Source organism: Terrapene carolina, unplaced genomic scaffold, assembly GCF_002925995.2.
Source record: "Terrapene carolina triunguis isolate 2854851 unplaced genomic scaffold, T_m_triunguis-2.0 Scaffold96, whole genome shotgun sequence".
NCBI lineage: Eukaryota > Metazoa > Chordata > Testudines > Emydidae > Terrapene > Terrapene triunguis.
Window position 1 is genome coordinate 3,372,207 of NW_020664447.1, and position 26,470 is coordinate 3,398,676.

Consider the following 26,470-nt stretch of genomic DNA (forward strand, 5'->3'; position numbering starts at 1 on the left):
AAATAAGGTTTTTAAAATGTTTAAGAAGCTTCATTTAAAATTAAATTAAAATGCAGAGCCCCCCGGACCAGTGGCCAGGAGCTGGGCAGTGTGAGTGCCACTGAAAATCACCTTGCATGCCACCTTTGGCACGCGTGCCATAGGTTGTCTACCCCTGATCTATAGGATACTGCCAAATGTGCAATCAGAGATGGTGACCACATCACTCAGGGTGGTTAAGCACTGGAATAAATTGCCCAGGCAGCTTGTGGAATCTCCATCATTAGAGATTTTTAAGAACAGGTTAGACAAACACCTGTCAGGGATGGTCTATATAATACTTAGTCCTGCCATGAGTGCAGGGGACTGGACTAGATGACCTCTCGAGGTCCCTTCCAGTCCTATGATTCTATCAGCCAATGGCTTGTAGTGACAACTGTATTATGTCCCCACTATTGCTTGCACTGGTCATTGACTATCTCATGAGGAAAGAAATTGAAGAAGGTAGCCAAGGAATTTTATGGATAAATGATATATTCAATTGGATGACCTCATTTTCCCTGATGATGATGTCCTGCTTAGTTCAACACACTGCTTAATGGAAGAAAAGAACCAGCTTTTGGCACATGCAGCAAAACAAGTTGATTTGTTCATCAACATGAGGAAGACAAAATATATAGCTATCAGTTTCCCAAAAGTAACCATTAGAGTAGATGAAGAAACACTAAAAAGTAATTTTACCTGTCTAGGAAACGAGATGTGTAGTGATGACGACACCATGCTAGATGTCAAGGAGCAAAAGATAAAAGCAGCAAACAACTTTCATAAACCTGAAAAGATTTGAAAAAGTTGCATGATTGGCATTGACACAAAAATATGAATGTTTAACACGTCTGTCCTCCTTTATGGAAATCTACAGCAGAAATCGATAAGATCAATTCATTCCAAAGTAATTGCCTGCGAAAGATCTTCAGTGTTCTTTGGAAAGAGCTTTTTGCAACATCAGAAATTCTAAGTAGAGCAAACCAATCTAAGGCATCAACATGATAAGACAATAACGATGGATATATTTAAGGATGCCACCAACTCGGCTTCCATGGCAAACGATAATATAGGCACCATCTGGAAAGAAAAAAATAAAGATACCTTGCTGAATCAGGGCCTAAACTCCTACCCATACCAGTGAAACCTAAGCTAATGGAAGCTAAGGAAGAACGGTTTATATGGAACCCTGCATAGCTTTTCTCTTTCGTCCATCTTTCTACCACCAGATCCTGGAGGAAAAGTGAACTCTCAGCAATGCTATCCTTCTATCAGGAACTCCACTGATAGGGTGGCAGGTCCCCAGAACCTATTGAGAGATGTAAAAATAAACTTCAGCCAGATTTAGAGTCAAATTAAGGGACCACCCAGAGACTGGATTTTCTTCCCCATTGAAGCCAGATAAATAAGACTCTATGTAGCTGACCTCCTCTTTTCTCTGAAGGCCAGGTGAGTCAGAGATGTCACGTATAATCCCACCTCTGCAAGAAACACCCAAACCAGCATGGAACAAGTGTTCCCCATTGTGCATGCAGCAATTAGGGAACATATCTATACAGCTCTGACAATCAGACCTGGATGATCCTGAAGTGTAGGGTCTGGGCAGAAGGGCAGGCATGGAAGAAGTGTTCAGCCTCCTCTTTTTCTCCCCATCTCTTCCACCATTTTTAGGCCTTTCCTCATTACAGTTATTAATTACCCAAGGTTCCTTCAGTGATGGATTACACTGTGTATATTACAAGTGTTGAGGGAAAGAAGAAGCGTATGTTCAGCACTGAAATGAGTGAAAAGTTGCCTTCAAGTGCTCTCCCTCTCCTCCCCCTTTAAACATCAGAGAATGAATGAGAAAAGCAGAGAGAGGCAAAGCCTGGATTGACACTCCAAAGAATATATATTTTTGTATTAAGTGCTATTAGTCTGAAGAACCAGCAAGACTGACAGAGGCGGTGGGACACATGGCCACCAAAAGATAAGGCCTCAATTCTGAGCTGTGGCTGAGCTATGCCAGGAGATTGACGGGGGTGTGGGGGAGGGAAATGTGGCTTTACACCACTTTTGCAGACACCTGGTTTCTGCGGCCAGCGGGAAGCCAGTCTGGTCCTCCACGTAAAGCAGAGCAGGGTCTGAGCTACGCTAATTTACATTCAGCCACAACAGCCCCTAAGGGCCACGCTTGTAGCTCAGAATAGCTGGAGTGCAGCGTGATTCAGCCACGCCCCCCTCCAAACACCTTCTGTTCACACCACTTCTCACTCCTACTACAACGAGGAGGAGGGAGAATATGAGGGGTGGTGATGGACAGCTATTTCAGCATCTTTACATGGCTCGTGAAACCTCTTAACCTCAAAGGGCTGGTTATGCTGGGTATGCGGCCCTTTGATTTCGGCAGAGACGATATAAAGATTGCAGTGGAGACCAGAATCAAAACCTAACTTCTTATATTTTCCTTGACCATCAGAGACTGAAAGGAGAAGGAAAGGAAAGAACTTGGACTGAGCCCCAACACAACACTCCTACATGTGTGAGATTCCTTAGCGTTTTGGTGATATGCACCTATCCCAGTGGTACTGCAGATTCACTTCAAAAATACTGATGGGAGCTACAGAATACAGTTTAATCCTTGTGCCTCAAAAGAAGATGATCTTCCTTTACATTTAATTTTTATAGCACAATATTTCTGAGTGCAGTCAAATCTACTCTCTTTTGACAGTGTTTCCCTACATAGCTTTGAAAGTGTCTCAAAACTTGTGGAGAAAAAAAAGGTTTTTTCGACAGTATACAAGATGAAGGTACAGCACCAGATATAACTTTGACTTGGAAATCTCTCCTCAGAAGGTTTAATATGATTCCTCTGCCTGAGACATGTATAATGCATGAAGCAATCCTGTCCAGTTTCCTCTCAAAGCCAGCTGAACAATCTCCTTTCATTGGCCATGGTGCCTTAGAAGCAACTCCTCCACACAACCAGGTGGCTAGTCACACAGCCTTGGATTTTTATCCTCTATAACTAGACACATTTCAAATATAAATAACACTACCTCTCCCAAAAGTTGGTTACTTACAAACCGAGAAAGACACTGCCCTTTCCTCTGACATGGATTACATAATATTATTTGGATTCTTTCCAGTCTTGTGGGGGCGGGGGGGGGAAGGAGGAGAATCTTTCTCCAGTCACTTATCCAGATGGAGACCTGGCTTTGTAGGACACCATCAACAGTGTGTCTGGGAGAGCTGCTTTGGAGAGATACTTGTCCACTTCTGAATAATGAAGCAGAAAGTGTATCTATGAAAAGCTACTCGCCTGGCACCCTGTCTAATTTCTCTGCTCCCGCAGACCCTCACTATCAAATGAAATGCGGTAAAGTTAGAAAGCTAGAAATGGTTACAGCTTTCTTGTAACTCTTTTTTTGGGGGGGTGGGCAGGGAGGGATTATACAACACAATTATTGTACATCACCAAATAAACTTGATTTGAATCTCATTTATATCAACATAAATTGAGGTCATTAAACTGAGGTTGGGACCAGAAGCAGAAGTATAAACTTATCACAAAGTCCTTGTGCTGTGACCAAAATAAGGAAGTACTAGAAAGCAGATAGCATGGGGATGGGCATGAGCTAGACAGAAAACTTGCCCTTGCAAGATTTTCAGAAAAAAGGAGCATCAGATACAATTGAGATAAGTACCTCCTTTGCTAAACCAAGACTAGTTACACTATGTGTATATGTGTATAGTGTAACTTGTAAGATTGTCTACTACCTTACATCTTTTTATAACTATTTACAAGTGTGCCAGGGGAGTGTGAAGTGAGTGTACACTGCTACCACCGGTGACAGTGAGTGGAAATTTCTGGTTGCATTTTATATCCAATTTGCGCAGGTCCAAATGACTACATCAGGAGCAAGGCAGTGGGAGCACCCTACTTTGTTCTCCATGGGCAGGATTTCAACTGGAAGCACAATGCTGAGCGTAAGCTGTTCCACTCTAGGAGCAACACTGGGATGCACGGTGACTCTGGGACACACCTCTAAATCACAGCGCCTCCCCTGCTTCTTCCTGAGATAGTGATTACTGCTGCCCTGCACCAGCTAGCCAAGGCTCTGCCCATTACCCATGCCCCTGCTCAAGGAAGGGAGTGAGCAGGTGCACAGCATCCACTTGCTCTTACATGCCCAAGATCCAGGTTGTCTGCATAAGGCAGGTTCTTAGTCTCTCTTACTGCCTCGCACAGGAACTAATCCACAGGTACACCTACACCGCACACTCTCTGCAGCGGTGAATGGAGTACATACACTGCACACCTCCCTAGAAGTGCAGATGGTGAGGCACTGCTTAGGCGAATAGAGTGAAGATACACCTGAACCCTGTGGATCTATACCTGGGCATGTACCCTATATGGCTCTCTACTTACTCAAGTTCTGCCTTCCCTGTGTACACTGCTATTTTTAGCAGTGCGGACAGTGTCTGCTTTTCACTGTGATACGTAGCTGCACATACCCTACTCACCATGGCAAGAGATGTGCAGTGTAGATGTAGCCCAAGTCAAATGTAACCCAACTTATTCTATCACCACCAATTTTTCAGAACATTCAGCACTGGTCTCGCAATGCTAGTCTGAACTGTGCAACCAGTTATCTGGGATTAGTTTTGTACATTTGGTTTTATGGCACACAGAGAAGCTGCTGTATCAAGATGATGCAGTGTGCCAAATAAATTGTCATAACCTTTTAGATATGTATATATACACAAAAGTGTGGAATCGAGTGTGCAGTAAATGAGATCTGAAACTGTATTTTCATTAGAGCTTAGGGGGCAGCTAAAGAGTCAAGGTGTATGAGTCATTTCCCTTCCATATCTTGAAATGTATTCAGCTGAACTCTCACATACAGCGTTGAGCTGGATCTCATAAAGGCCTTGATTAAAAATAATTCTCTCCTTGAAAAGCATGAGTGACTCATCTACCAAAAAATATATTGTTTAGGACCATGGATCTGTTGGAATTTACTCAGAGGACATCTACGGGCAAGGTTCAACTAACTTCTGTTGGTGAGAGAGACAAGCTTTCGAGCCACACAGAGCTCTTCTTCGGGTCTGGGAAAGGTACACCATGCATCACAGCTATAAATGCAAGATGGAACATATTGCATAGCACAGTGGTTTTCAACCTTTTTTCATTTGCGGACCCCTAAACAATTTCAAATGGAGGTGCGCGGATCACAGGTTGAAAACCACTAGTTTAGCATAATACGCTGGGTTTATGGCTTAAATCACAACCATCTGTAACTCACTAACCCCCCTTTTTGTCCTATGACTGCAGAGGTGTTAACAGGACACTCTATCATGAAAAGTCCTTTAGAACATGTGCTAAGAGTACTTTTCCCAGACCAGAAGAAGAGCTCTGTGTGGCTCAAAAGCTTGTCTCTCTCACCAACAGAAGTTAGTTGAATGAAAAATATTACCTCACCCATCTTGTCTCTATAATGAGCAGAGGCAGACAACTGCAAAACTTTTCCCGTGACTCCATCTCTATAGGGAGAATGTGCGGGTTTTCCCCATAGACCATTCAGAGTGAGACTAGTTGAACCTTGCTCATAGATGTCCTGAGTAAATTCCAACAGATGCATAGTCCTAACCAACATATTTTTGAGTAGATGAGTCCCTCATGTTTTTCAAGGAGAGGCTAAAGAGGGGAGCTAATTGAAAGAAATACAGCACCTTTTCATGAATCATAAGAACGGCCATACTGGGTCAGACCAAAGGTCCATCTAGCCCAGTATCCTGTCTTCCGACAGTTGCCAATGCCAGGTGCCCCAGAGGGAATGAAAAGAAGAGGTAATCACCAAGTGATCCATCCTGTCGCCCATTCCCAGCTTCTGGCAAACAGAGGCTAGGGACACCATCCCTGCCGATCCTGGCTAATAGCCATTGATGGACCTATTCTCCAGGAACTTATCTAGTTCTTTTTTGAACCCTGTTATAGTCTTGGCCTTCACAACATCCTCTGGCAAGGAGTTCCACTGGTTGACTGTGCACTTTCTTTTGTTAGTTTTAAACCTGATGTCTATTAATTTCATCTGATGACCCCTAGTTCTTGTGTTATAAGGAGTAAATAACACTTCCTTATTTACTTTCTTCATACCAGTCATGATGTTATAGACCTCTATCATATCCCCCCCTTTAGTCGTCTTTTTTCCAAGCTGAAAAGCCACAGTCTTATTACTCTCTCCTCATATGGAAGCCGTTCCATACCCCTAATCATTTTTGTTGCCCTTTTCTGAACCTTTTCCAATTCCAATATATCTTTTTTGAGATGGGGTGACCACATCTGCACACAGTATTCAAGATGTAGGTGAACAATGGATTTATATAGAGGCAATATGATATTTTCTGTCTTAAATCCTGTTTACAGTGTCATACCACAAATGTGCTGTTTTATTTTATTTTATTTTAAGTTCCTGGACACCTGATGGGACATGCTTGCCTTACAGGATGAGCCGAAATTATTCCCCTTACTTCCTGATCTGGCTTGGGAAATCACTTAGGAAACAATCATTAGTTAAGAGCATCTCATATGGAAAAATGCTGTAGTCTGATATTAATATTCCATGTTCTGTATAGTATTTAGCATGCATATTTAATTCAGTGGACAATACAGTGAAGTTAGCCAGTTTGTACTACAACCAGATGATAAAGCATTTCTGATGGAAAATAATATCTCCCAAGTGTGTCACCTTTTACATAATGGACAGATTTTTGTCCCGTAAGCAAATCCACAAGTAATATAAATCCTCTCTTTTTGCCAATCTCTCTGAGAAACTTTGGGCTAGATTTTGCCCCGTTTTGGGGCCACTTTATCAAAGCAAAACAATCCTATGAGGATAACCCCTATGTAGCCATGTCCTCAAGGTAAGTGCTAGTGTCACAGCTCCCATGACTCTCTCCATGGTCAGGGCAGGAGCTTTCTGTGTTCTGGGGATCCCCAGCTGCCATCCCAATTGCTTTGAAGGCCATTGGCTATCGGTGTAATTTAGAACAGCTCCCGGGTTGCTCTAACTTACCCCAGGGGATGAGCCGGGTACAAAGCCAGCCAAGCATTAGGGAGTGCAAAGGTGACTTAAAGCCACCTTTGCCACCCTATACCAAGCTGTACTGTGCACTCCATTGCCGCAGCTGAGGATCTAGCCCTATATGCTAAACAGCAAGGGTCTGATTCCTTAGACTCTTCACTGACATTACCCATACATTACCCATCGGAGAGTAAAGGCCTAATGGCAAAGGCATATTCCTTCTTCATAATCATCCACCCCATTAAAAGGGTAGCAAACGGAGTCTGATCCTACCCTCATTGACTGTGTGGGAACAGCACTGGCCCATACTGAGGATTAGGAGAGATTAACTGCCAAATAACAGACCGCTGAAGCATTCTGGCTCACTGCTTTTCAGCATATTTACAATTTTCCATTTGCCTTTTCTGCCTTAGAACTCAACTGTCAGGATGGTTGGATCCTCATATAAGTGCTGTAAAATGGTCAGCCTAGGCTCTGGCCAGTGTTGGAAGGGATGAAAACAACCTAACAGCTTTTTCTCATCATGGTGGGCATGTCCCAAAATTAAAACACTTTTGGGATCAGATCTCAAAGGTTTGCACTGACATTGCTGGTGACCATTTTGTGTGGTCTCCCCTCTGTGCCCTTTGGGGTTCCAGTCTTAACAGGGAGAAATTAAATTCACTATCTGTTATTAGTTGTAGGATTGTGACTGCGATACCCGACAAACCTCCACTGCACAGCTGGCTTTCAGCATGTTGGGAAAGTTCTTGCTATGGAAAAATGACCAGATCTAGAAAGGACTCCTTTACTACCCTCCTGACGGCTGCTTATTAATTACATCAAAAAGATTCAAAGCCAGATCCTCAGCGGCGTGTAATTGACTTCAATGGAGCTATACCGACTTATGCCACTGGAGGATATGGTCCTCAAGAGTTAGTATTGTCTCCATTTCCTTTGTATTAAGCAAAAGGCCCTGCCTCAATGGGATCTATGCAAGAATATATGTAAAAGCCTATAATGTGAAAATTTATTATCTTGTACTTTAGATTGTTTCCTGCTGTGCCCTTTGTTTCTTGTTTCATTTCATTATCCTGCGCTGTTTTACTGTCTGAGAACTACAATATGAAATGAACTCATTCATTATCTTAGGGCCAAATCTTCTAGTCCTTCCTAAATCTATATTCCGTCAAAACTCCCTTTGACTTCAATGGGAGTTTGGACCAAGTTACAGCAAAATAAGGATTTGGATTGCATTATGGCCCAAAGCTGCATCATGACACAAACCGGTAAAGCTGTGTTTCTCTTTTCACTCCTCTGACATAAAAACAGGTCAATGAGGTATTTTTTTTCTTTTAATTTACAAAATAAAAAATTGCTCCCAAGCCGAGATCTCATATGTCAAGTTTAAACCTCAGAGAAGTGGTTTATGGCTTAGTCATGAACCAGAGAAATAGGGGTACAGAGTCAAAATATTGACTTGTTGCAGTGTAAGGAGGCGCTGAGAGATGTCAGCACTCTGAGTTATATTTTATATTAGCTGAAAATGAGCTAACACTTATTTCCGTAAATTAATCTTAATTAAGATAAAGCCCTCTCAAAGCCTAACAGAGAGAGAAAAACAAATTCATCCTGAACCACGTTTCTTTGCCATGAAATTTAGAATCGTATTGGGGTCATTTTATAAAGAAAATAATATTCCCGGCCCATCACAATTTGTGACAGTCAGGTTAGAGAAAAAGCAAAATTCCCCATCGTCCTCTCAAGATTTCCTGCACTGTTCTTTTGTGAATACGCTAGAATGGGTGATAGATGGGAGGCTGCCCCTTTCTAGAGTTCTTGCTGTGTTTTGTGATAACTCATTATATTTCTTTCTTTACAAATAGCCCCATTAACACTCCAGAATTGAACAGAATCATAAAGCTTGAAACATCCCACTCCCATTCCAGTAGAGCTAGAAGTATTGTTTCATGAATTACAGAGCTGCCAAAACCTGATTTATCCAAGCATAGCCTTCAAAGCTGAGTCACAGGGGTGTGTGTGGGGGGGGGGGAATGGATTGGAAAATTGGAAAATACTTTTTATTAAGATGAGGATGATATAACCTAGCTGCAGCTTTATTTAAATTGAATTGTGTGTCTTTTATGTTTCTCCAACAATATGGTTGATGAAAATATTTTAGCCCTTGTTTTTTTGGCTGAACTAAAAACCCTGTTAAACCGTTTATAGAAAATTTACAAAACAGAAGAGAGTCAAGCTCTTTCAAAGTCTCCGTGGCCTCAATAAAACCTTATATATTCTGAAATTAGATGTCACTCTTAGTCAGATGATTCCAAACAAGACTACTATAATCCTCTCTGTTATGGAGATATTTATTTTTGTCTGAAAAACTTCAAAGCATGCCGTGAAAGATAATCAAAATCAAAATTACCATTCCAATGAGGATTTTTTTAAATAAAAAAGAATAATTCTTACAGTTCTTCTGCAAAGGAGAACCAAACTGACTTGCTTATCTCTTCCTTTCGTCGTTATTCAGTAAAGTTTTTACCTCTGTTGGGCAGAATCACGTCACCAGAAAAAAACCCTCATTCTCCCCCCCTCTCCGAAGTAAATTAAGTAGCTTAGGACCATCACCCATACACTGAAATACAGTGGCCCTCTTGGGAGAATACTATACAGACATACTGGGCTTTTCTCCCCTGGGGCTAGATTGATGCCTTTAGTAACAATTGATGCCAGAGCCCTAAGAACAGCATTCACCCTCCCCGAGCTGCCCACTTGTTTTATTATAGGTTATTATTTATTGTGTGTCTTGCAATCGTGCCTGGAAGCCCAAGTCACGAACCAGGACCCCATTGTGCTAGGCACTATACAAACATAGAACAAAATGATGGTCTCTGCCCCAAAAAGCTTTGCGACAATTAGAGATGCTGTGACATACCAAGGCACAATCCAGGCCAGAGGGGGCTGTGTCACCCCTGAGGCTGCAACCTTGGGTGCCTTGCTACCCCTGTGCTTCCCCGAGAGCAGGGGCTGCAATTCTGGCCAGTCCTTACATGTGCTGTACACAGAAGGGAATAGGCTACTTATTCCATCTCCAACTACTGCATGGCAACGTAAGCACAGCCTCAGTCTGGCCCTTGGTGATGGCTATAACAGATGTTTGTTTTCTATTAGTAATTCCCTACCAGCACCACTAACGAAAACTGAAGAAACAGTGAACTTTCCACTGTTAGTAAAATAATTCCTGGATTTTATCCCAAAGACTTCTAGGCCCTACAAATGACTATAAAGTGGATATATTGTGCATTGGACGTCCACTATTCTGACCCAGAGTAGAGAATCTGGCATCTCTCAGGGGAACATACACAGCTTCGATACATGTCCAACATGTGGGGGACTTCATATTATGTTTGTAGTTAGCCTGCAGCGGTTTGATTTGGGGGGATGAATAAAGATACTGCATTTGGAAGACCAGTTTGCTTGATGCCTTATTCAGTACATGACAGGTTCTGTAACCCTTATGTCCCACAGAAGAACTACTAAGATCAAGGTGGAGGGATATTTGGGGGAAGGGAGGGCACAGCTGTGCAGGGTGGCCTTGTGATAGGCCACAGGATTCAGTGTCCCAAAACTCCATCTCATATACTCTCAGTGACGCCTAAGCATAAGTACAGGCTCTAAAAGGGCTGTATTGTAGCCCCATGACCAGTCCCTGGAGAGAAGTGTCCTAATTGCCCCAATCAGTGTTACTATGGCTTTCAGTATGAGGAACTTCACCCAGAGGGAAACAGAGAGAAATGAAGGATGGCACAGGAGAGGACGTCTGGAGACCTGGCTTCTCTTCCTGGTGAAGCAAAATGGCTGTTCGTGGTTCCTGGGCATTCTGAAGAGGCACAAACTAGCTGGAGAGCACTAATGAATCTGGCCCTAAATGGCCATGGAATATCTCTATTATACCTGTTGCTTCTGGAATTACTAGTTGTAGGTGGGTACAGGACTAGTGAGGAGCATAGCCCCTAACATGGATATCATAGCCTCTGATATTCCGCAGGAGTCAATTGTGGACCTCCGCAGTCCATCGCCTTGTCACACTCTATGCAAAGCTGATTTTGTGGTTCCTTTGTTATGTAAATGAGCTACTAAAACAGCCCTGATATCCTCTAAAGCAATAGCACCCGTCTATAAACTGCAGAAGCTCACTTCTGTGTGGCAAACAGCTCAGCTCCCCCCTCCAATCCCTTTTCAATTTGCTGGGGTTATAATTTTTGCATTTCCTTTCTAGACCGCATACAGTCTTACTTGCATTGTTTTACACACCATAGCACAATGGCTTCATCAGTTCTCCCTTTTATTTCATAATTATTTTAAGAAGAGATGCTCTGCAATAACACTGCATTCAGAAGCAAAACACAGAAGATGGAAACTTTTTAGGCTGCCTGCTACATGGGCTGCTTTGATATTCTGATCTCACCCCCCTCAAGTACAGTTCTTGACAGTGAAGGACGAGCGTGTAAGTCAATCTCTGTTAAATGCTAGTGTGCTCATTTAAAGATACAATGGGCACACTTGGCTGTGTTCACGAAAATCTTGGTTGATACCAATTAAGCCCTAAAGAGATTCTATTAATAGTCTAAACTCTTCTCAAATCCACTTTGCAATTTATTCTGGAAAGTCTCAAAGTTCGATGAAACTGCAAAAATCCGCCAAAGATTCAATGGAAGGAAAAGTTGGAGCAAATATTACTTTTAATAATAGCAAACCTCTCCATGTCCCCAATTTGGGTTCTAAATCTCACTCTCACCTCCTTACCCCTTTTATTCTCTTTTATTCTTTGAATTACTTCCTATAATTGAGACTTTCTTGAAGGGCTGTTTAATGAGAACAAGTTACATTTATAGGTTTCTGAATATAGATTCCTTCTTTGGGACATGGTGTGCCCAATTTTAGACCTTTATTCTGAGGTCTTTTCAGCATTAGCCCTGATTTCCATGTGAATAACAATCAAAATATTTGGGAGGGGGGAGAGAGAGGAGAGGGAGAAAGAGAGAACCCTACCACCACCCTAGCCAAGGCATAAAAAGTAAATTGATCAGGGAGCTTTAATTTCATGGGCTGCTTAAATAGACTTGTAGACCATTAGCTCCCTGGATTTTTGATAAGAAGTTTTGATTTTTGTTTGTATTTTAGAAGATAAAGTTTTCAGTGACAAAAAGCCAAGCCCACAGTTTATATTCCTGTCTTGATGTGCTTTTAAAAGGTTTTCCTCCCCCCGCCCCTCCTTGACCCCTAATTCATGTTGCATAAGAGGATCCCTGCATCTAAATTGTAAAAGGATACCATTAGATTTACTTGTTTTATATTCTCTATATAAAAACAAGAACCCTTCCCTGAAAAAGAGAAGACATTTCTGCTAAGGGATTACACGGTACACCCCCTCAGAGTGAGAGACCCTGAGAGCCAAGGTGACAGGCAGGAAACAGAATGACAATCAGTTTTTTGGAGAGCTGGCCTGAGCCTCAAGTGGCACCATAGTAGCTATTACAGCGGCTCCTCTATTTCTAAGCAAAATGATATCAAACAGACAGAAAAGACATCCAATAATGAGAAACTTGCAGCTGTTCTTGAAGAAAGACTTTTTATATTGTATCCCGATCCAAAATACTTTAAACCAGTTTTATCAATAGCGATAAATCAGTATGACGATGTGATGTCTCTTTAATCTTTTCTAAAACAAAATTTTTTGAACTTTTGAGCCTGGCCTTCCCAAATGGGTTAGGTCTTCTAAGACAGCATCAAACCTTCTTTTCCTTGCTTCCCATGTCAGCCTGAATCCCGATAGTTATGAAGCATAAAAAAAGTTCAAAGTAAAATATAAATTACCATCCCCTTCAAACACAAGTAGAAGTCTTATTAAGTCTCTAGTGCTTGAATCACGTCCCATGTCTGTTCTTTAGACCTTTCTTCCTTTGTGAGGCATAAATGGACACATCTTATTGATTTTCTTTCAACCTGGATCACCTCGATTGCTGTGAATATGGCAGACAAATCCAACTCATTCTCCCGCAGGGAACGAGGAAGAATGCAGACGAGAAGCTGGGGAAAGTCTTCTCACAGTAGGATACCAAGAGTCATTACGCAAAAACCCAAGTCTAACTGCTTGTAATTCCAAGTCCTTTTTCTTTTCAGCTCCTTCAAAAAAATTTTTTTTTCAACACTGAGCACTCTTTCTTAAATTTTTGATGAATACCATTTTGACTATGGGATCAATTGCTCAAAGTGTTTTTGTTTAAAAGAAGTAGGATCAGATAGGCCCATGAGGGCTACTAACCCTGATAAACATACATGGTTAACGATTAGTGAATGTGTAAACAGAGACTGATCAGAAAGAGGAAATCAGAACAACAGAAAGCATTGTCTGAAGCTTGAGAAAAAAAAGCAAGTTTTAACTCCCCCCTCCCCCCAACTTGACTACGCTTTGTATTTTTTTATATAATGTACGGACTTTTTTCTAAGGAAAATTGTATGAAATGAAAGGAAGTGTAAAAGTAGAAAGATTTTTGTGCCTTACACCAAACCACTTACTGTACATGAAAAAGGGATTTAGTTATGTAGGTTTTTTTAAAATCAGGTGAATGACTTCAGTGAAGTGTAAAAAGGTGGCAAGAATGTGTAGTACCCCTAGCTCTGCTCCCAAAAGAGTGAGAAAAGACACAAGTGAAATCCGGTGGGATATCTGTGGATGAACTAGACGGACCGTATACAGACATATTCAGTGGCAATCTGTTCTAAAAAGGATTGTATTAAGAGTACAGTGCACAGTGGCTTGTACATTAAAGACATGATATGCAAGGACTAATTTCAAAATTCAGTAATTCATTTAACGAGAAGGACTACTGTAAGAGCCAGATTTAAAGGACTTAGGTGCAGTTCAAATCCTTTCACACACAGCCATCAGCACAGTGCACTAGCAAGGCAATGCCCATTTAATAAAACCGCGGCTTTCTAACTCATCAGCATCCATGAAGTTGCTCATCACGATGGCAATGAAATGCATTTCTCCAATAGCTCTCAGTGTGGCATGCAAAAGCTTTCAGTCCAGCAATACACAGTCAGTTCCACATAAAATTAACACCAAAGTGTGTTAACATCAAGGGAAGAGACAAAGTCTCTTTCAGATGGACTTCACAAAGTTTCAGAGAGCTAGTGTTAACTCCATGGGACCTTTGATGCTCTTTAATGAGGCATTTTGTAACTAAACTTCTTGTTACTTTAGACTCGTATATGAAGAACATACAATGATGTGATCACAGAAGATGCACTAGGAACTTTAATATTCTTGCTATACAGGTTTTTCTATGCCATCTTGCTACATATTCATCTCATTACATAAAGTCATACTGACAGCAATGGCTAGAGCTAGGTGAATACCTCAGAAGAGTTTCTACAAATATTCACCCAAGTAAGATACTGAATTGACTCTGGGTGTATACACACTCATTTTTTAATCTTTTTGGGTGAAATTCAGCCTGGTGCAGTAGGCCAGCGCAAGACCTGGGCACCACTGAAGTATCCAAAATAAGGGTATGTCTACACTGGAAACTTGAAAGCGCTGCCACAGGAACGCTCCCGCAGCAGCGCTTTGAAGTGCGAGAGCTCTCCCAGCACTCCTGGTAACCACCTCCATGAGGGGATTAACTCTGAGTGCTGGGAGCGTGGCTCCCAGTGCTCTGAGCTTGTCTACACTAGTGCTTTAAAGCGCTCATACTTGCTGCGTTCAAGGGGGTGATTTTCCACACCCCTGAGCCAGCAAGTTAGAGCGCTATAAAATGTAAGTGTAGACAAGACTTAGAAGGGACCTAAGTGGTGTATAGACCCTGTATTCATCCTTTCTGTGAATATTCTAGAGAGTAAGTTTACTGATTGGACTGTTCACAGAAATGCTACAAATTTTAAATGCTGCAAATGGCCCATGTAAACATTTGAATGGCACCCACTCTATTTTTAGGAGCTACAGCATTTGAAAAAAGAATAAGAAATAGATACTAAGGACAGGAGCAGAGCATTTAGGTAGACAAGGGATGCCTTATGGAGGGCTGAGGCAACACTTGAAGACCAATATCTGGAGATGAGAACAGTTAGGAATGATAAAGAGCACTGGAAAGTGCCACAGGTTGAGGAAATAAGAACTCCACTCAGATGTCAAACCTATAGATGTTCCCAAAATTAAGAAACTCAGTCAGAAGATGAATGAAATGACTCATTTTGACAGGAGGAATGGCCCAGTGGTTAGGGCACTAGTCGAGGATTTTGGAGACCTGGGTTCAAGCCTCTACTCCGCCACAGACTTCCTGTGTGACCTTGGCAAATCATTTAGCCCCTCTGTGTTTAGTTCCCCTTCTGTGAAGGAGGGATAAGAGCATTTCCCTACCTCACTGGGGAGTTATGAGGATAAATACATTAAACATTATGAGGCACTCAGTAATGAGCTCTATATCAATACCTATGATTAATTCATTTCAGGTTTTGCTGTTCACAAGAATTTGGGCACATTTTTCCCTATTTAATTTTTAGTAAATAGAGTGGAAGAGATATAAACAATTTATAAGATCAAGCCATGGTACCTGGTGGAAGAATCCAGATGTTCCTCCTGCCAATAACATCATTAAATGGATGAGGTGGATGTGAAATATTTATGATGAAGGTGAATCATAGAACACAGAGGCGGGATCTAGGGCTCCATCATTCTCTAGCACCAAGTACAAAAATGCAAATGCACTGAACAAACACCACACAGAGGGAGAGAAGGAGATCTCCCTGCTGAATGAGGGGGTAGGTCTGACCTAGGAAAGAAGGCCTTAAAAGCCAGAGGCTAAGCAACCAAGGGGAGCTAGCGAACAGGGACCGCAAAGAGGGGAGTTTGTAGGAGGGACTCGTAAGATAATTGCTATGGTTAGGAAGGGAATGTGCCACAAATTCGGAACAAAAATGTGCCCAGCAGATATTGTAAACAAACTGACCCAAACATACAGTAGTTAAATGTACAGTATCGAGAGGCCTCAAAAACAGAGCGAGGTTCCAAATGATCTATAGCCTATTTGCAGGTACAATACTATTGTGCCATTTATTATTTTTTGTATTGTATTACTATAGTTTAGAGGGCAATCAAAACTGAGACAAAATACAGATGACAAATAAGAGATGGTCCCCATCCAAAGAGCTTACAATCTAATGAGGCAAAACAGACAAAGGGTAAGGGGAAAAGGAAGAGGAACAGAGACCATCTTACCATGGTCAGCAGCAGAACCAGGAGGAGAACCCAAGTGTCCTGAATACCAGTCCAGTGCCATATTTACCAGACAACAATATCGCTCCACTTCACTTCCAACACCATTTTAACAAGCCTTATTAACAGATAGTCTACCATATCTCATCAGTGATATCCAATCAATGTTCCTTTTCTTAAAATACAGTAACCAATTACTTTCGCTGTCACAATGAATGGCAGTTCTCTCAGAATCACCGTGTTTATCATCAATGATCCTCAGTTGCTTTGCCCTTACAATCCAGAGATTATGCCCATGGACAGGTGTCCAAAGGAGGGATGCACCCCGTTTCCCTACTCTAATCCTCCCAACAGCAAGAACAATTATCAGTGTGTTTTAAAGATTATGGTGTTGGTTGGCACTAAAGTGTTCGATCTCTTTCTTTAAGTAAACAGAATCAATCATATCACCTCTGGGATAAAACAATACATAAAAATCAACAAAACCTGGGACCCTCTGTGCATCCAAATTGCAACAAGAAAACAAATAAAGCAGTATGATAGCAGTAAGTCTTCTAGAAGCTCCAAGGTGCTTAGACCCTGATTCAACAAAGCACTTAAACACATGCTAAAGCTTCAGCACTCACTTAAATATCATTTATATCAATGGGACTTAAATATGTGCTTAACTTTATCCATATGCTTCACTGCTTTAATGAATCGGGGACTTAATGCGCACAAAACCAAACCTTCCACCCCATTATTTTATAACAGCCATAAATTAAGAAACCAAACAGGAACTGGATTGAAAATTAAACAGTTAATAAACATCCACTTTCAGTCATACTAGTTGCCTAGGAAACCGTGTGATCCACCCATTTTCAATGTACAGTCTTCTTATTCTGATCAGCAGGAAAGCAAAAATGCTGCTCAAGGCACAAGCTAACACAGATGAGTCCCAGAAGGTTAAGTAATGCTAATGGTCATGGAATTAGAATTCAGTCTCAATGATAAACCTCAAGTTCTGCTCCTTAATAGGTGGTCTAGGTGCACAATGAACAGAGATGCTATCGCTGCTGCCCTTTGGCATCTGTCTCAGCATCAGCTGTCATTTCTGTTTCAACCCCCTCTTCCTCTACTGCTGCATCAGGCACAATTCTCCATATGGCTTGGTCTTTGCCTCTTGACCTTTTACACTTATCATCCTTTTAGCTGTTACTCACTTTCTCCCTGTGGCAGCTGCCCCTACCTCTTTTACTGCCAGACACATATTCAGGATGCTGCCTCTTGCGCTTTAATAAAGCTGGTAATTTTTTATGTTCCCCCTCATGCAGGACCTAATCCAGCTCCAAGTCAATGTGGTGTGGTCTTCTACATAGCACCTAGTCAGATGTTTTTGCCTTGCATTTAAAACTATAATTATAAACTCATCTAACTTGTAATAATTTGAACGCTAACTCAGTACTTTTAATAAATGGATTCAAAATGAAATATGATGGCGTAGCAACAAACACGACTGTAATCTGTGTACATTCCCTACTTATTAGGGTTCACTCTAGCACTTCTTCAGTCAGACTGGCATGCAAGAAGAAAAATATCATCTTGGCAACTGACCTGACCCATTTTTCATTGGATTTTGCCAATTTGTTAAAGTCTAACTGTTTTGCAGAAACAGGTACCCAGCTTCGCTGCACCCCACGAGAAGCCAGAGATCCTGGGGAGCATACTTCATTTCAGAAACACAAAATTTCAGTGTTTCTGAAGCTAAACGTTGCAGGATTTCAGTTCCACAAAAACCGTTGAGGTTTTGGCGTTTTCAACCAGACTCAGGATGGAAAAATATTTCCAAAACCTCAACAATTTTCACCAAATTAAAATTCAGTTTCCCAGCCACCTCTAAGGCAAATGTAGGGAGTGCAACTGAAATATCATTCCAAAAATAGGCGTGGATTGTTGTTGATTCTGTGTAGGTGAACAAGTGGAGAGGAGGGAAGGGAGCACAGGTACCGGCCTCTCCTTTCTCTATGCTCACCATCTTTTTTCTCACTCAAATTTGACTTTCAGGTTGTGTTTTGCTTCCTTCTCTTTTCTCTTCAAATCTAGGCTCTCTCCCCAAAACATGTTGGTTTCCCCTCTGTAATGCTTCTCAAAATCCACCCCTTTCTCTCTTGTCCCCTGCCAAATTCATGCCCTGGTGCTCGATTATCCTGACAATAGTAATCTCTGACTCGCTGCCCTCTAAATCCAAAGGCAAGGCCTGATAGATTGTCAGGAGTGGTGCTAAAAATGGAGCTCTGCAATGAAGTTCAGGTCCTCTCAGAGAACAGTCATGGCAATATGAGGCCTGTGTAGAGTGAATGGGAGGAAAATTGCATAATGGAATTAAGGTAAAGATTTAACTTTATTCCAAACCTTCTGCCTCTTCCCTTCCCCCTCATCTGCTACCCCAGCCCACTCAATTCTATGACATAATCAAATTCTTTTAATCTGTCAGGGGTCTATCCTGAGGGGAGATATACTGATATATACCAATTGGATCACAGAAGGCCTCCTCTATTTCTCTTATATCCCAGTCATTTCTCGATGAGGTTAGGCAACTGTCCTCATCTCATCTGGAACTAAGTGCTGGTGTGAAGATTGCTACAATGATTTGTACCAATAGGCCCACTGATTGAACAGTATTGAACAGGGGCAGCATGAATTATTGGTCTCCTTGTTTTGGTTTGGATGCTCATGCCTTGTTTTGCCCCTCTGCATTGGTATACAGTGTTTGGATTGACATTCTCCAGGAGCAGCTTGTATCATTGGACTCTCTACGAATTAGATGTCCTGTGGCTTTGTAGACAAGGAAGCATGAAGAAGTTTTTCCACTCCCTAGGGCTGGTCTACACTAACTCTGTAAATCGACCAAAGTTACACTACTTCAATTACGGAAATTACGTAACTGAAGTTGACGTAACTTAGGTCAACTTACAGCAGTGTCTACACCGCGCTCGCTGTGTTGATGGGAGACGCTCTCCTGTTGACATAGCTTCCACCTCTCCAGGAGGTGGAGTACAGACATTGACGGGAGGGCGCTCTCCCATCGACTTAGCATATCGGCACCAGACTCACTATCGGCACCACTGCCTCAATCACAGCAGTGTTGATTTAGCCAGCAGTGTAGACATGGCCCTTGAGTATTAGAGAAATTATCAGGAGGTTATCAAGTGAAGACAACCAGGGTAAAAAGGAGGTAGCGTACACATGGGGAAGCTGAGTCAGAGAGATTAAGATCCAACTATACAAAGCATATTGCCTACACACTATGTGGAGCTTGCAGCCTACAATTCTCTGGGGAGAAATGGCTGGTGCCTCTTTTCAAAGACTGAAGACCCATTGTAGCTGCACTCTCATCACTGGGATTTGGCAAAGGAGCTTGTGTGCACCAGCCAGATGTACTGCCTTTCCCCATCAACATACACTCACTCTTGCTGTCTCTCTTCTTGGGGCATCTGCAGCTCAGAGTAGCCTACCCAACTAACACCACAGATATGTATTTGCATACTCACAAGAGCTTTTGAAAATTTAGCTGCCGGAGGAGTCTCATGTACCGCATGTTGGGTAATAACATGTGATGACACCACATTTTTAAGACTAAACTCACTATTAAGAGAGTTCTTTACAGAGATGCTGCAACTGCAGCTAAGTCTCCACGCATATGCAAACAAACTAACTTCCTGGTGCCTCCTCCAAACTCTTTCTCCTGCAATCTGTGCTCCTTTCTCCAAGTTCCATGCAGGTTACTGCAGGGGGAAAATTGGCCCTCACTTAGCTCCAGCACAAGGCCTATTGTCTACTTAATTCTTATTTAGAGGGTTTAAGTGCTACAAGGGGATTGGACAGGCCTGCTGTATAGGGCTGAATTTCATCCTAAGTAATTTGCCCAAGACTACAGAGCAAGTCAGTGTCAGAGCCAAAACAGGAGTTCCCGTCACCTAGTCTTGTGTTCAGACCACTAAACTATGCATGTCTCTGTCTATATAGATAAAATAGCTCAAGTGAGCCAAAAACTTCATTCTGAACCCTTGCTTCCTCTCATCTCTAACTCTTGGCGTGTTCCAATTTGCTTTTCTAGACCTCTACCTAATTGTTGTACTTACCATTGTTTTCTATTATCATTTTGATGACAAAACTTGTTGGCTTTCTGGACTATAAACATTTCAGTCCAGAGTGGAAAGATGGGCTATCAAACACTTTCTCTTTGGGGGGGGGGGGGAAGGGAGGGGAGAGTGTGCTTGACAAAAGCTGTGAGTTGTTTTTTTTTGTTTTTTTTTAAAAAGCTTTTTTCTAGTATTAGGAACCTATAGTTCTAAATCCACTTAACTCTCCTATTATTTTTCCTATTGTAAAGTAGAAAAAGAAATCCCTAGACAAAAAAAGGAATAGACTGTAAAGTTTTAGACTGTAAAATATGTTCCATACCTAAACAATTGCTTAAAAATACAAAAATTAAGCTAACTTATAATAAATTATAAAACTGTTTTCTATGGAATCTAAAAGAATGAACTGTATAAATTATTTGTGTGAAAATAGCAGCATTTCCAAATGTAAGGCTTACAGTCCTGTTAAAAAAAAATCAAAAATTAAACAAAAGAAGCCATTTTTTAAAGGAGAGAGGGCTCGGTGGGATTTATTAATGCACATCTTTCAGAGATATTCTTACTTGTACAATGCAAGCACTGGGTTAGCATGGACTTCCAAATTATATTTAATTGGACAATTATTCAAAGTGAAAAAACCTACACAATAAACTAAGGAGGTCCTTAATAAACACCTTGTCTCTTCAAGAAAAACAGGGAAGTCATTTACTGACCCAAGAGGCACAATTTTGTCTTTGGTAAATTTATTTTAAAGTAATTGCCAACTCCAGGAGTAACAATATTTTAAAGAAAAACTTGGCGCTCTCGGGCAGAATAATAAATTGTTCTCTGCCCTGTATGAAGGCCTAATCACATTAGAAAGATGTACATTTAGCTGGCCGAGGCAAACAGAGGATGTATATCACCTGGTCCACGAGCCCAATAAAACTCATTAAATGACATATAGCTTTCTCCTCTCACCAGATTAGAACTGAATTAGAAAGGGAAGACAAATGATAATGTACAGGCTGGCTTTACATCTCTGTCTCTCTCTCTCTCTCTCTCCCCTCTTCCCAAAACAAAATCTCCCATTTTTGTTTAAATAAGGTCCTTTGTGGCCTCCAAGAAGGAGTTTCAGTGATTTACCTCTCTACCAGCCCAGTCATTATACACAAGAGAGAAGGGGAAGCCCCCTATCAGCTTCACCTTTGATAGGAGTTGGCTGCTCTCTTAGGACTTCATAATAGGCTATTTAGGCCACCAATGAAAAATCAATAGTAAATTCTATTGTTTAGCACTATATCTGGGACTGAATGGGAGCACTGGGTCAGATGCTATCCCCACCCTGACTGGAAAAGAAGTCTGGAGCCAGGTAAGTTCTTCACAGCTTTTGGCCTCTCTCAATAATGGGTATACCGTAGCTGAATATCTAACTCCTGAAGGTGGTCAGATCTGGATCTGAATTCTGTAGCTCAAGGTCATCTCTCTTTAGCACCTACTCCTTAGCTTTTCATCTTCAGAGCTCTTTACAATCACCAACCAATCAATCCTCATGATCTACTAGATAAGTACAGTAATGCCATTTTACAGACTGGGAAATTAAAACAGAAATGGTCACAAAGGGAGTTAGCAGTAGAGCTGGGATGAGAATCCCGTAGATCTTGGCTCCCAGGCCTCATTTTCTTTCCTCGTGTGCGTCAGACATAGCTCTCTTGGGAATATAACCATAGGGCTCAGTCCTGCAAACACACTTCCTGTAAATAGCCCCACTAACTTCAATACAAGTGTGGGCTTCCACTGGACTAGTCATAGGAATAAGTTCTAAGCTCAACAGTAACATTTGGTTCTTATTTATTTACTTACAATATTTTGCCAGGAAAATTCCAGTTCTGAAGCCTCTTCTCCACAGCAAGGTCATCCTGAGTTGGGACAGCAATGCCGTATCTACACTCCAGCCTAAACAAGCATTCATCAAGATGGACTTTCCTTCCTCATTTCAAACAAAATTGCTGGGACTCTCACAAGACAGGTTATGATAACAGGTTTATTTTGTGAGGTGGGAGGGGGTATTTTTAGTCAACTTAATAAGAAGCTTTCCTTTTAGATGCTTTCATTACAAACCCTGATAAATCTTAAGGGTAAAGAGGATGTAAGAGTAATGAGGACTTGAAGGGCTCCTCGGCTATGTGGTGATTATCTCTCTCCCGTACTGCATTGCCGTGGGACATCTGGTTTCCAAATTTGTGCCTCTCTTTTGCAGATCTGAAGACCAGCCTACCAATTATACATTCACATAGGTTGTAATAAATCAACAACAGCCAAACTCTGACAAGGTGATGGCTGTTGACAGATAAAAACGATACATGTCTTTGTGCTGTTCTCCAAAAACAAACACATGCTTTTATCAGATTTTTTTTCTTTTAATCAAAAAATTGCCTTTTTCAATGTAGTCTCACCTAATTTCACAGAGGACTTGCACTACTCAAGGTTCCCCCCTCTCAACCTGAGCCGAATGTAAAAGCAAGTCCTGACACAGGCTCTGGATCCAACTCCTATTGAAGTCAATGGAAAAACTCCAATTCACTCCATTGGGAGTTAGGTCAAGCCCAAAGAGCATACCCTCTTGCTCCCCCCCCCCCTTTTTTTAATTTTTTTTATTTATTAGGAACATGTCTTGGGCAAATGAAAGGAAAGGAGCAAAGAATCCAGGTGTAAAAGTCCTGGATTTATTCATAAGCTAAGTAGAAGGTGGGCACCACACACGTCCTCCTAGCAGGGTATGTCTTATGCACCAACATTTGGTGTATAGGGCCCAAATCGTGCTGCCACTGACTTTAATGGAATGAGAATCAGGCCATTTCACAAAAGTGAAATTCCCTTCCTAACCGCCCCAACCAGAGGTCCAGAGCAAAGTTGATGCATCATTTAACTCCATAAAATAGAATCATTGGGTTAGAAAGGACCACAAGGGTCATCTAGTCCAGTGGTTCTCAACCAGGGGTACATGTATGCCTGGGGGTATGCAGAGGTCTTCCTGGGGTACACCAACTCATCTATATATTTACCTAGTTTTACAACAGACTACAAAAAAGGCACTTGTTAAGTCAGTACAAACTAAAATTTCATACAGACAAAGACTTGTCTCAATGGTTCTCAAACTGTGGGTGAGTTTGTTTTAATGGGGTTGCCAGGGCCAGTGTTAGACTTGCTGGAATCCAGAACAGAAAACTGAAGCCTGATCCCTGTCATGCGTGGCTGAAGCCGAAGCCCAATTTTTTAAGTGAGGTGAAACTTGGGGCACGCAAGACAAATCAGGTTCCTGAAAGTGGTACAGTAGTCTGGAAATGTTGAGAACCACTGATGTAGTCTAACCCCCTGCCAAGATGGAGAATTTGTCGTGTCTAAAATCACTCCAAGAAGATCCAGCCTCCTTTTGAAAACCTCCAGTGAAGGAGCTTCCACAACCTCCCTAGGCAGTCCGTTCCATTGTCCTACTGTTCTTACAGTTAGGAAGTTTTTCCTGAGATTTAATCTAAATCTCCTATGCTGTAGTTTGAACCTATTGCCTCCTGTCCTGCCTCTGCGGCAAAAGAGAACAACCTTTCCATCTTTTTTATGGTAGCCTTTCAAGTATCTGAAGACTGCTATCATATCCCCCTTTAATATCCTCTTTTCCAAACTAAACATACCTAGTCCGTTCAACCTTTGCTCATATGGTTTGCATCCCATTGATCATCTTTGTCACTCACCTACGGAGCCTTTCCAGTTTCTCTACATCCTTTCTATATATTGGTGACCAAAATTGGACACAGTACTCCAGCTGAGGCCTAACCAGCACTGAGTAGAGCGATATTATCACCTTCCATGACTTTGCATGCTCTGCCTCTGTTAATGCAACCTAAAACTACATTTGCTTTTTTTGCAACAGCATTGCATTGCTATCTCATGTTGAGATTGTGATCCATCACAACTATCAGATTCTTCTCAGCAATGCTTCTGCTTTTCTTCCTAATTGGTCTCTCCATTGGACCTTGCCTACTATTTCTCTGAGTAGGTTGAAATCCACCTTTCTGAAGTGTAGTGTCCTTGTTTTGCTGTTTTCATGTCCTCCTTTCCATAGGATCTTGAATTCTATTAGATCATGATCATTTCCTCCCAAGTTCCCGATCACCTTCACGTTTGCAACTAATTAATTCCTGTTGGTCAAAACCGGATCCAAAATGGACAACCCCCTGGCTGTTTTCTCAACTTTCTAAATCAGAAAACTGTCCCCTATACATGTGTAACCCTTCTGCCCATCTAAGTTGGCAGCAACAAGGGCCGGGTTCTGTATCTAGGGGTTCCGTTTCAATAACGCAATGCAAAACCGGCTCGAGCCCCCACCCAGTGACCTGGGACAATTACATACCACCCCCCTGGGTACCTCTAAGAGGCAATACTTCCCCTCTCGCAAGCACGGAGTCTGAGTGTAGCAGAAAATGTTTAATAACATGAGGTAAACGACATCAGCATAAAATTGGAAAAACACCACAAACAGGATTCATAACACAAACCATGAGCAAAACCCACCCCAGCAAATGGGGCTGTGTCCTTTCCCTTTGGTTCTTGAATCCAGCAACCCAAAAATCACCCAGAGTCCCCAAAGTCCAACACCCCCAAAGTCTCTTGGGTCCAGCAACCCCCAAAGTCCCAAAAGTCCAACAACCCCCAAAGTCTCTGTCCCTGGTCAGTGCAGCCCCAGAGTAAAAAAGGGGGGGGCACGCAGGGTGTTAAGGGGCACTTTACGTGATCCAAGGCTGGCCAGCCGTCTGTTTCTCCGTGGGGGTTCCGCCGCAGCCTTTACCACGAGCCAGTCCACTTTCCTGCCAGCCCACGAACTGCCCCGCTCTACAAGCTGCTCCGCTCCGCTCCGCTCACCGACCTGTGAGCCGTTCCAGCCGTCCCCGCAAACAGCTCCGCTCGCCATTCCTTGGGCCACTCCAACCGGCCCCGCAAGGCTCCACGCCGCTCACTGCTCCTCCAGTCGTCCCCACAAATTGCTCCGCCAGCTGCTGAGCAATATAGCTTCAGGCTCCCCCACTAGTTAACACAGCACTCCGTGATCTCAGCTCTTAATAACATCAGCTCTTAGTGATTTCAGCTCAAGTAGGGGAGCCCCAGTGCTGGTGCACCATTGGCCCAAAGTAAATTCAGCTCAGCAGCCTGTAACTAGACTCCTAAGGGAATCAAAGTTAGCTCTGACATTCAACAGTGGAGAGAGGAGGCGGTGCAATTGGTGCTTCAAACCCTCAGAGGGGGCCCATACCATCAGGTACAAATACCTGTCCCCATCCTCTCTCCATTCACTGGGTTTTGTAACCCATGCCCCTTGACAAGCAAATGCTACTTAGGTAATGGTGAAGGATTCACTCAGTCCTTCTGTCATACAACAGTTCCACTGGCCTTGATTCACAGAATCAGGGTAACAAAACTTTATTCTTCCTGCCCCAATAACAGAGAAACTGGGGTTCCCACACCAGCCAAAGTAACCACTTTCGGTTGCTGTGGGCTCATGCTATGCGTGTGGGTGGGCCTATGCAAACAAGATCCGCCCCTGGAGTTCTTTTCCACACTCGCCATAATTCACCACCAGATGTCAGGGTAGAGCTCATCCTGACTCTGCTTACACATGATAAGAATTTGCAGGACATATTATGTTTTGCTGCAATAGTCTTCCAACAGATATCAGGGAAGTTAAAATCCCCCATTTATACTAGCTCATGTGTGTTAGCTAATCTTGTTACCTGCTTGTAGAATGACTCATCCACTTCCTCTCCCTGATTTGGTGGTCTCTAATAGACCCCCACCATAACACTGCTACTGTCCTTTCCCCTTTTTATCCTCACCCAGAGACTCTCAGTAGTTCTGTTGCACACTTCACTTTGGACCTCGGAGCAAGTGTATACATCCTTGACACACAGCACAACACTACCTCCTTTTTTCCCATACCTATCCTTTTGGAACAAGCTATATCCCTC